This window comes from Taudactylus pleione, unplaced genomic scaffold (assembly GCF_031769625.1).
Source record: "Taudactylus pleione unplaced genomic scaffold, aTauple2 ptg000711l, whole genome shotgun sequence".
NCBI classification, from domain to species: domain Eukaryota; kingdom Metazoa; phylum Chordata; class Amphibia; order Anura; family Myobatrachidae; genus Taudactylus; species Taudactylus pleione.
In genome coordinates this window covers 7,333,948-7,346,797 of record NW_028285113.1, presented here as the reverse complement: position 1 = coordinate 7,346,797, position 12,850 = coordinate 7,333,948, and positions in this window count along the sequence as shown.

Here is a 12,850-nt window from a genome sequence, read left to right as displayed (position 1 = left end):
TAATATAATATTGCAGGTAAGTATTGCCTTATATTATTGGATGAAGGTGTTCCCTATTATTGAATAATGCACTTTCACACAGTGAAAGGGGGATGTATCAATTAATTGTTACCACAATTGTATCTCAATTCGGGGATGTAGTCATGTGACTGGCGACAGCAAGGCCGCCGGTCACAATCCTGTCAGCGGAATGCCAGCTAGGGATTTATGCTAGGCATCAGTATTTTGACGCCTATCATAATCCCGACGCCGGAACGCCGAGGACGCCACCCCGAACGAAGGTAAGTCCAAGGCGCCCTTAGCGTTAGCCGCAGGGGGGGAGGGTTAGGATTAGGGAGTCTAGCGGGGCTAGGGTTAGGTTTTTTTGGGGGGATTAGGGTTAGGCACCCCTAGGCGGGAGGGTTAGGCACCCACAGGCATAGGTTAGTGTTTTTCACCCCCCCCCCCAGAAGGGTTAGGTTTAGGGGCTATTAGGGTTAGGCATCCCAGGGTGTAGGTTAGGGTTAGGCACTAGGAAGGGAGGTTAGGGTTAGGCACCACTAAGGAAGGGTTAGGGTTAGGGGGGTGACAGGGGAGGTTAGGGTACTTGCCTGCCCCTGTCGGGATCTTGATCCTGTCGGGCATCTGCTGTCAGTATTTGAACCAGGATTTGGCTAAACAGCCGCTGGCATTTCAATCCCATTTCATTATTAGCAGTATACTAAAAACAAATGATCAGGTTACCAACATATGAATATGATAGTGAGGATGGAGTAACTGACCCTATTTGTTCATATTATTTAGATTATTCAGATTAATCATGCAACCTTATTCTTAAATAATGTTCCTTTAGATATTAATAGGTACATTTACTAAAGTGAGAGTTTTTAGAAGTGGAGATGTTGCCCATAGCATTAACACCCCATAACATTAACACCCCATACTAGTCAGCCCAGGCCTGGGATCCCAGGGGAGGTGGAAACCCTCCAAATAAAGGGGTCCCCACTCTGCTGAGCACCCCCAGGCCTGGGTTAAAGCCCGGGGCTCTTCCCTGCACCCCTGGGCGGTGGGTGCAGGGGTAATAGTGATAATATTAATAGTCTAATATTGTTTATAAAAGTTTGAATACATGTGCCAGCATGCCTGCCCTTTGGCACTTGTAGAACTACAACTGCCACCAGGCGGCCGGCACCGGTACCCCCACTGTAAAATAATATTAAAATAACCACAGGACACACACACCGTAGACAGTAAAAGTTTATTACACACACTCACACTATACTCACCTTATCCCCAGTGTCTGGTTCCCTTCTCTAGTAGCATTCTGGTTTTTGCCTAAAAGAAAATAAATAAACACTCGCCTACCCTTTGGTGCAGGTGGGTCCTCTTGTCCAATAGCATTCCCTGCCAATAAAACCAAAAAAATGTCCCGAACCATTTCGGACTGAAGAGCTGTATGTGTTTCGACATACAGCTCTACCCTGACAAGTGACGGAACCCAGGAGGTTTCCGGCACTTGCCGGGTGGGAAGCCAGCCAATCAGAGGCCGCTACTAGAGTAAGCAGCAGCAGATTGGCTGTGAGTGGCCTGGCAGTCAATCAACAGCCAGGCCTTTGATTGGCCTGTTAGATATGTGTTAGATCGATACAGATGCCATTATTAGGTAGGTTTGTCTAGTGATGCTCAGTCATTTCTAGTACTGCAACTGCCTGATGCAGAATAACTATTTACCAAAAGGATATTCTTATTCCTTGAAAACAGCTGTTTTATGGGGTACCCACAAATATTAAGAAAGTCTCCGTCCGGGGCCCGAGTGCAGTCTCCGTCCGGGGCCCCCTCCTCTCAGTCTCCGGTAGCCGGCAGAGGTAGACTCTGGGAACTAGTCTATGCCCAGAGTCTACAGCGCATGTACAGGTTAAATGGCTGCCGTGCCATTTTCCCACTGTTTTCCATACTGTGCATGCGCAGAACACTGGTAAAATGACCGTGGCGGCCTTTTTACAGGCATTTTTTACAGTGTTGACACCGGCGCTGACATAGGACTCCAAAGTGGTAAGTATTAAAAATATGGGTGCAGGATGTGCGGTGCGGGCCTCCCAGGGGCCCGTGTGTACTGCACACCCTGCACCCATTATAAATACACCCCTGATGGAAGGATCACAGCAGATATCTTTAATGCAGCAGTCCCTCCATTTTTGTTGCAAATGCAATCACCTTGCTGCTGGATTTATCAAGCCCCGGAATACGAAGCCTATTGCGGATTTGGGTGAAAAATATTTATCATATCCGCACTCAAAATGCGGATTGAGGGGCTTGGCCTGACGCCATTGAGAGAGGACGCGACTTCCCGGGCTCCTGCTTACCGCTGATATTGCAACGAGCCCACGGCCGGAGAGACGAGCCTGAGGGGACTCACCGACTGAGGTACATCCCTAGCTTACCCGGGGACCGTGTTCCGGAACCTGCAGACGGCCATTCGGCTCCAGATCTCTGAGACCTAGCATGCTAGGCGGATCCCCGACCTTGCCTGCGGCTCCACTCCCGGTCACGTGACCCGGCCCGCTCGCAGCACACCCACGGGTGGGGAGATACCAGGACAGGCAAGTGCAGGCAGCTGGTGTCTTTAACCCTGACTGCCTACGGCCCTCCTGTCTTGAAAGGCCAATAAGTAAGCAGCTGGTATAAGCCTGACCTTTGAAGTGGGTAGGGCCCATCTTCTTTTCAAAGTCTGCCCTATACTTACTATATGGGGAACCCTGAGATGATTTATATGGCTTGAGAACTGCCTCATACCTCCCTCCATCCATTCTTCTCTGTATGTAAATATTGTGGATGATACAGTGGTGAAGACAGCATCAGTGTCACTTTTCTATATATTACATCGGTGTGTTGGCTCTGTCATATTTCCAGCAATAGTTTGACATCCCAGTGCTCTGAGTGATACGTCTATTGGATCATGCCGCCTAAACGTCAAAAAACTCCGGCAGCAGTGCCCCCCATCAGCTTCTTTAAGCACACTCCACCTGTGGAGTGTACTAAACGTCATACTGGAATAAGCACAGAGAACAAGAAGCTTGACTCCCCTGCTTCAATACAGAGTCCCATAACACCTGCTATTTTCTCGAATTACGATTCCAGTGATGACGCCACCCTGACAGTGGGCTCTATGTTGCGCGCCTCTTGGGGGTAAATTTACTAAAGGTCGATTTGATGGTCGATTTGAAGTGTGATTTAGCTCACCTCAAACCGACTCAAATCGAATTGAGACAACCCCGTTTTTTTGCAAGATTTACTAATGGTCGATTTGTTTAGTGCTTTGCAAAACAAATTCGATTTGATTTGGTTTTGAACAGTGATTTGCAGTTCGATTTGACATGCTTATGTACAAATCGCACAGCAAATCCAACTTCAAACCGAAGTGCAAATCCCCGACAGCATAGAACTGCTTCATGCTTTCACTTTCAGCATAAGCAGTTAGTTCTCACACAGATACATGCAGACATCAGTGAGATGCCTGCATGTATCTGACTGTAATAGAAATGTTGAAATAAACACACACACACACCTTACACAGTATAAGTTTAATCAATACATACATACACACTCACACAATACTCACCTATATTACCTTGAGTGGTCCTCTTGTCCAGTAGGCATCAATGGTCTTCTTAAAATAACAAAATGAAAAACGCGACCCTCACACTAAGCATTAACCATCCTAACCAAGATTACTTCCCGACTGAAGCGCTCAGACGCTCAGTTCAAAGGAGGGAGCCGTTCATTGGCTGAGAGGCGGGGGCTGACCCCTCTCAGCCAATAAATGCTCAGACACAGACCTTCAAAGGAGGAAGCCGCGTCTGAGTGCTTAATTCGGGAAGTAATAACCATCCTGGTTAGAATGGTTATTGCTTAGTGCGAGGGTCGCTTTTTTCGTTTTGTTATTTTAAGAAGACCATGGATACCTACTGGACAAGGGGAACTCGAGGTAATATAGGTGATGCCTGTGCTGGCCAGCAGTCCTCTCGGCTCTACCCGCAGAGGATTCCTCCCATGGGGCACTTCCTCGGTAGGTACCAGTGGGGACTCCTCATGGCGGCAACTCCTTTCCTCTGGTCCTGGCAGCACACTCCTCCAGAGTGGTTCCCTGGTCCGCGGGCACTTCTTTAGGCAGCCCTCAGCTGCAGGGGTCCTACGGATCTCCCAGCAGGTCCCGGCAGCACTTAATAATTAGATACAGCTCCTCCGTGTTCAGCAGTGGAGGTAAGTCACTGGCAGAGGCATGGGCATTAATCCACAACCCCAGGGGTCCATGCAGCAGGCACTCCTCTAAACAGCAGGCAGCGACAGCACAAGTCTGATACTTAGCAGGGGCTCTTCCACACTGTGGGGGTCCTCCCAGTTCTTCACAGTCCTTGCGCCGGCTGTTTGTCGCCGGGATATTTTCACTGTGGCAGCACTCTGGCTTCCACCACAGCCACTGACCTCCAGCAGGTCCTGCTCTGCATCTGGTTTACTACTGACTTGGACACCCCCTCCTTTTCTTCCCCTGCAGGTATTTGAATCTTTATATAAGCTACATGGCAGCTCCTGCTGCCCAGCTACTTCCCTTCAGGGCTTCTCTCTCCCCTCCAGGGAATTGCTATTTTATAAACGTTCCCTCTCTCTCCTCCCTGCTTGTTCAGCTCCCCAGAATGGACAGTGAAGCCCCAGCAACAGACCGCCCTCAGGGTTCTCTGACTGGACACCAGGACTACCAATGAATGGGGCAGGATTTTCCCACAAAAATTGGTTACTGACCAAGGGGCATTTTCTTCCCCCCTATTTGCACATGCTCAGTAGGGTCCAGGGAGAGCAGGTTCAGTGAGAATTCATTTATACCTGCCTATGGGGCCAATAGTGCTGTATGATTTTAATAAAAAAAAAACTGACAGAGGCTGCAGGTCACCTAAGTGCCCCCCTAGTTTACTAAGGGGTAATCCAATAAGTATGGGGGTACCACACTATACTTTTGGCAGCATTGTGCAAATTTGTTCTAGACATACAAGTGTCAGATCAAGAAGGCCGCTACCTCATCTTTATTGGTAAATCAGAAGATACCCAGGTGACTATAGCTAGCGTTCCCGCTAGGCTGTTTTAGCCCTGCCCTCTTTCTGGAAGGCAAAAAGCGCCCTGCCCTCCAGAAGGAGGGCAAAAAGCGCCTTGCCCTAACAGCCTGCGGGAACTGTCTTCACCCGCGGGTCGCAGTGTCCCGCGGGTGAAGAAATGTGCCGGACGCATGTGCCCGGCATCTATTCTCCCTGTCTGCAGGGCTTGGGGGCTGCCCGGCGTGTCCGTAAGTGCCAGGCACGCCCCCAAGAGTGACAAAAATACACGCCCCCTTTTCGATGACCACGCCCCCTTCTCAGTCGCGCGCGTGCCCTCTCTAGCTCCAGCGCCTTGCCTCGCGCCGGAGCTAGAGTGAACACTATATAGCCACGGTATACGCCCCTAATACGAAACAGGTTAACTTCAACAGTCGTTTTTGTACTACTCTCCATTCCTATTGTAAAGGTTTGCCTCTCATTTTAGGAGACTTTAACATGGCTCTTGACCCCCATGTGGACAAATCCACACCTAAAACTACCTCACAAGTTTGCCCCCCCCCCATGACCACTCCCAGGGATTCCGACGCATCCTTCTGAAATACGATCTATATGATATTTGGAGAGCCAAAAATCCAAGAGATTACACCTTTTTTTCCCAGGTTCACCTCTCATACTCTCGGATCGATTTAGCCCTCTCCGATAAATGGACCCTTCAACAGATTAAAGGGGCCTCTATCCTACCATTGATGTGGTCTGACCACTCAGCACTTAGCTTACAAAGGAATATCTCTTCTATTAGAACTCCCCCCAGCCAGAGGCGGATTGGGATGGAAAACCAGCCCGGGAAATTTCTGAAAGCAGCCCTAATGGGAGCGGGTCTGTAGAGGAGGTGGGGTCTGTAGAAGAAGTGGGGTCTGTGGAGGAGGCGGGACACTCCTCATCAGGCCAGTGAGTCAAGGCAGTCACGGCTTTCCTTGCGCCTATTGCTGCAGTTGAGTTTGGGACTTTAAGCTAATGCCGCTACAAAGCCCTTCCCTGGTGCACAGTCATGCACCTGAAGGTGAGGACTGAGGCCCACTTTCAATGTCTACAGATGTTGCAATCATGTTTTGTGTATCTTCAGTGAATCTTGCACAAGCCCATTGCTAGAAAAGTTAAAAACTGCCATACATATCAGGGGCAAACAAGCCTGTTAATAGAAAGCGTCCAGACGATATCGGAAGCTGGTTTCTAGTTTGAAAACAGAACCACGGTAATTTCTACTGACTGGCTTATATGCCCCTGATTTGCCAGTTTTTAACTTTTCTGCTGTACATTTGATGATTCGTAAATAAACCATTGTGTTTTTAACATTCTACACTATCTGTGCCGAGTTTATTTTTGTATTTGAGATATATAGATATATTCATATATGTTAATTATTATTACAATCTACTAGATTGTCATTTTTTACTGCTTTTGGGCCTGCTTCAGAGATGTACACTAATGCAGTCGCAGCTGCAAATTTGTACACAGCTGTGAAAAAATATGCAAATGGTGCTGCCGCCTGGATTTGTATTGAGACGTCCACTGAAGGCTTTGCTAATCCCAGGAGCTAAATAGCCGAGGGGAATGTACGAAGATGCAGCATCTGTCGCAGATTAGTCGATGATCAAAGTTCTGAATAGTTCTATAGTTGCGCAGCATGGACACTGGATCTAAGATGCAGGTGCCAAATACATTCTGTATGGAACTGCAGGGTAAAACATGCCCCAAAAACAGCTATGACACGCATGTATTTTTGCTTCCACTGCCCGTTAACTCCGCCAAAAGGCCTCTGCCTGTCAATCACTTCATGATTAAGTCCTAACTACAACTGTTGTCGCTAACTAATCGCTGCCCATGTGCAGTATGACTGTGACGTATGCCCTGTGTCACTTCTATTATAAAGAAACAAAGTAGCAGCGCTAGATTGATAATTAATATCTTTGCACATATAGCAATCTAGATGTAACCATAATAGAAATTGATTCAAATGTAATTTGATAAAAATATTAAAAATATTGTACATAGATGCACAATTATAACATATAATTAATTGATATCAGGTACAAATTTACAGACCCTCAGGTGGAGAAGCAAGAATAAATTAAATATATAAAGTTATTATAATATATATATAAATATAATATATTGTATACTGGAGTTGACTTCTCCAGCTTTTCAGCAGCTGCTTTAGAACAACAACACCATTGACGCCTGAACTTCCCTTGACTGGGTCTTTTCTTTTGCCTGTGTCACTTCTGTATGATGCAGTCAGAACAGCAGGGCCAGGCTTTACACTGACTGCAGGTGACATTTTAAATATAGACCCCAACCCGCCGGGAAGTAGCAGCTTACAGAAGTCGTTGCTTCGTAAATTCTACCCTTACAGCCTGAAATGCACACAAATTCCATCACGATTGAGAATTTGAACGCAGTGGATCCGTCACAGCAGTGGGGATTTGTATTGAAATGCCCACTGACAGTGTCGCTAAGATGCTGGGGTCTTTACAGCTGCATATTAATTTGCAGTCGGAGACACATCCCCTGTGTTTTGCTCGCCACCCCCATTATGTGGTCGGACTAGCTCATGTTGTATGAAACCCTTTTTTAATTTTGCCCTCTTATAGCCTCCTCTCCTAATTATATACATCACTGCCATAGTACGCACAGCATCCTTCATAATACCACCCAGTATACACAAACCTCCCATATAATACCACTCAGTATACACAGCACTCCCCATTATACCACTCAGTCTACACAGTGTATTTCACCATAATACCTTTCAGTGCATACAGCGCCCCGATTTTACACTCCAGTATACACAGCCCCCCTCCCCATATCACCCCTCAAGTACACACATCACTCACATATGACAGCCCAGTATACACAGCCCCCCATCCCCATATCAACCCAGTACATCCAGAACCTAATATTACAGCCCAGTATACACAGCCCCCCCTCCCAATATCACCCCTCAAGTACACACATCACCCACATATGACAGCCCAGTATACACAGCCCCCCATCCCCATATCAACCCAGGACACACACAGCCTAATATTACAGCCCAGTATACACAGCCCCCCATCCCCACATCAACCCAGGACACACACAGCCTAATATTACAGTCCAGTATACACAGCCCCCCCCCCAAATCACCCCCAAGTACACACATCACCCACATATTACAGCCCAGAACAGCCCAGTGCTGACCGGCCCAGCGGGAAACGTCCCGAATTCCCGGTGGCCCAATCCGCCTCTGCCCCCAGCCCATGGAGATTAGGTGAATATCTTCTTAACGACCAGGCAGCGAAACAATCCATCTCCCAATCCTTATCTTTAGACTTTGAGACTAACCCAGCAGGGGATACATCTGTGTTTACTGTATGGTGTGCGTTAAAAGCAGAGGTTCGCGGGACAGCTATCCAGACAGCAGCAGGTGCCCGGAGGCAAGATAAATGTTGGTACCCCCCCAGCACCTATGCCAGCCCCAGCTTCCGCCGCCCCCCTTATGCAGTTCATTTTATATAATGTCCCCAGTAGTGGTCCCCCTATGCATTGCCCGCCTATGTAGTGCTCCCCAGTAATGGTCCCCCTATGCAGTACCTCCACTAGTGAGCCCCCGGTAGTTGCCCCCAGTAGTGACCCCCTGTAGTTGCCCCCTGTAGTGAGCCCCCAGTAGTTGCCCCGAGTAGTGAGCCCCCTGTAGTTGCCGTCAGTAGTGAGGCCCCTGTAGTTGCCCCTGTAGTTGCCCCCAGTAGTGAGCCCCCTGTAGTTGCCCCCAGTAGTGAGCCCCCTGTAGTTGCCCCAGTAGTGAGGCCCCCCCGCCGCACATGCACACACACACACACACAAAAAACAAAACAAATGACTTACCTTTATCCCCGCTCCAGTGCTGCTGCCATCCATCCCCGGCGTCCGCTCCTCGGCACTATGGGAGTGACGTCATCATGTCACTCCCATAGTGCACTGCAGGACCCGGAAGAAGGAGGGAACTCTGTCCTCCGGCTGCCACCGGGGTTTGAATAGGAGCCGGGCGCCCGGTGATAACACACTCACCGGGCGCCCGGCAAATGGAGGGTGCAGGGGGTACGACCGTACCCCCTGCACCCTCGGTAGTTACGCCAATGGAGGTGGAGCGCCGATCAGCGGCGCTCCTTCTCCATGCAGCTCCTGGGGACAATGGAGCCAGGAGCCCCCTTCAGGGCTGGCGCCCGGGGCAAATTACTCCATTGTCTCCGGGAGTTACGCCACTGGACAGCAGCCCAACTTCGTAGGAATGCTCTGCAGAAACAGACAGAACTGGAAACTCAAATTGCTGACCTAGAATCTAGACATAAAGCATCCCCATCTAATAACAAAATATATAGAGCTCTTCTTAAAGTTAGGGAGGAATGGAATGTGTTGGCTCTAAAAGAAGTACATAAATCCCTAGTGGCTAAAGACTTAGGCCCTGATTCAGAGCCGTTCGTTAGAGGCAGTACGCTCGTTGCGTTCCGATGTTGAGTAACCGCGCATGCGTCGGTGTTACACTGCGCATGTGCGTACGGCAGATTGCGAGTTTTTTTTGTCTCGTTCGTCAAATAGCGTACAGGAAGTGACATGTCAAATGTGATTGACAGAACAGGCTGTTTTTGGGCGTTGACGGGGTGGAGATGGAAAAACGCAGGTGTGGCGAGGCGTTTTTGGGGCGTACATACATTAACAAATGCGAACGTCAAATGTGTTCGTACCAACTCATACGTCACTGGATGATCCTCTTTCCCTTCAAAATGCTCGCACAGCTTAGGGGCTGGATAACTCGACCACAGTGGCGATGGCCTTCTCCTCCGTCCCGGCACTCCACGATGTAGCATCGATTAATCACGGCTTGTCAGAAACTCAATTAGTGTTGGATTGAAAACCGGCTTGGTATGTGTTTTGAAAGCAGTTTTTTTGGATAGCACAAAACCGAACGCAGGTGGAAATCATAGCTGCTAATGTCAGGATTACACAATCAATTAGCGTTCATTTGTGGGGGTGTATTTTGGCCGCAATGTGTTCGTTTTTGGACTATTGTAACAATAATGTCATCATGTTTAGGTTTGGTCCCTCATTTTGTGTTTGCAAGGTGTTTTTTCCTCCTTAGGTAATGTTTTAAACGTTCCTTAACGAGCACTTTTTTTACAATGTGTAATTTTTTATTTTGAACGTTGTTGGCTTGTGGGCCCGGATTAAAAGTAACCCATTTTTTCAATAATGTCAGAATACAAAGTCGTAGATTTCTGGTAAATTTATTGGTATCCACCCAAAAATAAAAACCACATATTGAACTCCAACATTTTGGGCAGTGTTCCACAATATTTATTAATTGTGCAAACAATAATTTTTGGGTAAACGTAAATGCAAAAATTAAAAACAATTCACAAGAAATGAGAGGGAAGTTTTTGCCAGAAAGGAATATGAGGCAAGCACAGAAGGAGTGTGGGAAAAGTAGCCAATGGTGTCACCGTTTTTTCGCCCGTTTGGCTGGGGGAGGGAGGACGCCAGACTGGGTCTGGGATGTCATCGGGCTGGCCTGTCCAGAGGCAGATGTTGTGGCCTCTGGACTAGGCACAGGGCTAGGCACATTTGGAGGATTGGCTGATGTTGTGCCAGAGGTGGAGGATCCTGATGTTCCGGCAGGAAGGGAGGTTGGCTCCACCATGTGCTGGCGAATGAGCTGCTCCAGGGCAGTGGCGATGCGGATGTTGGCCCTGGTATTTTCCGCCAGGGTCTGACCAATGGTCACGTTGGCCGCAGCATTTTGCTCCAGGGCCTCAGCCACCCGTACCAGACTGGCGTCCATCCTCTGCAGAATCTCCGTATGGAAATCCGATTTTAAATTGAGTTCTGTGAGGAGGGACACTGCCTGCGAGGGGGATTGCCCTGGACTGGCTTCTGCAGGGTCCTCAGCCGGATGTACTGGTTCCTCCCCTGCAGAGCCAGCAGAAATTCTGCGGCCAAGGCTCCCCTCTGGAGCAGACTCATCCGCCTGTGTCTCTGTTGGAAAAATGAGAAAAGACTCACATTAGAATCGACATATTGGCACAATAACATTTCACAGTTGGTGACATCACAACATTTACCTGGGACAACATGAGGAGCCGCAAAGTCTGGCATGTCCGTATCCATGTTGGACACGCCAAACACCTCCACAGGCTGCACACACAACCCTGTGCCAGCTCTTCTAAATCAGAAAACTCCAATGACACAGGGGTGGGACCTCCACCTGTCCCCCTTGCATGCCTAGCCCTGTGTGCCATTTTTTGTTTCAGGCGATATTTGAAGTCTTGCCATCTGTGGGTTAAATTGGAACCATTACTTTTTATTTGATTTGGTTTTAGGGTGGTCAAGTGTTTACTTACCGCCGTTTGACATCCCGGGCTAGACGGACATAATCACCCACCCTATTGACATCCACGGCTACCTCTTCCCACATTCTCCACTTCTGGCTTGCACTCATATTCCTGTCTGCCTGTGGCAGGATGTCCACACACTTCTGAATCAAAACCTCCATCTCCTTTCTTGTGAATTGTGGCTGCCTTTTCTTTTTGGCAGCTTTGCCCGGAATACTGGGCCCAGCAACCTCTTCCATGTCATCCTCCTCACCTATTTGGGTAAATTTGCAGAATTCTCAACTTCACAACTTGCACAATATTATGTTTATAATTAATCATTGAGTCAAAATGCATGAAATACTTACCGCCTGACTGTTGTCCATTGTTTCCCTGGTCTGCATCCATGTGTGATGTTCAAACTAGAAATACACCAGAATTGTGTTTTTGTCTCGTGACGTATTTATACATGCGTCCTTATTTTGCGGCCGCATCATTGATTGTGCGTTCCTCTGATACTTCCTTAATTTGTGCGGGAAATGAAACACTATTTATGGCTTGGGGCGTCTCGACTCGAGGTGGCGTTTATTGAATGTTGGAGGTTACGTTGGTTGGAGTTGATTGTTGGCTGGTTTCGGAGATTGCGTTTTTTGTGTTTTTTTTTATTTTTTCGGTTTTTCTTTGTTTTCCGTTCCGTTTATTTCAATTTTTAATTTTTTGGTCGTTTCCAGTTTTGGTAAGTTTGGGGAAGTATAACTTTGGGTCAATTTGTCTCTCATTCTGGTGTCGATTTTTCTAATAAGCTTTTCCAGTCATTTCATCTCTCTTAGGTTTTATTTTGGCTCTGCCCCAAAGACATTTTGGTCCGGTTTCTTATATATTAGCTCTTGGTAAGTTCATGTGTTAAACTGTTTAGGAAATGTTCTTGTTTGTCTGTACGCAACTTTGGTTGGCCTTCCACATGTAACGTTGTTTTTTGCAAAATCGAACTTTGTGTTTTTTGAACATTATTTTTGCGGCGTTATTGTGCCTTGTATTTGCGAACTAATTAGCGCATTTTTACTACTTACTATTGTGCCTTGTATTTGCAAAATAATTAGTGCATTTTTACTACTTCCTATTGTGCCATGTATTTGCGAACTAATTAGCGCATTTTTACTACTTCCTATTGTGCCATGTATTTGCGAACTAATTAGCGCATTTTTACTACTTCCTATTGTGCCATGTATTTGCGAACTAATTAGCGCATTTTTACTACTTCCTATTGTGCCATGTATTTGCGAACTAATTAGCGCATTTTAAATTTTTCCTATTGTGCCATGTATTTGCGAACTAATTAGCGCATTTTTACTACTTCCTATTGTGCCATGTATTTGCGAAATAATTAGCGCTTTGTGAAATGTG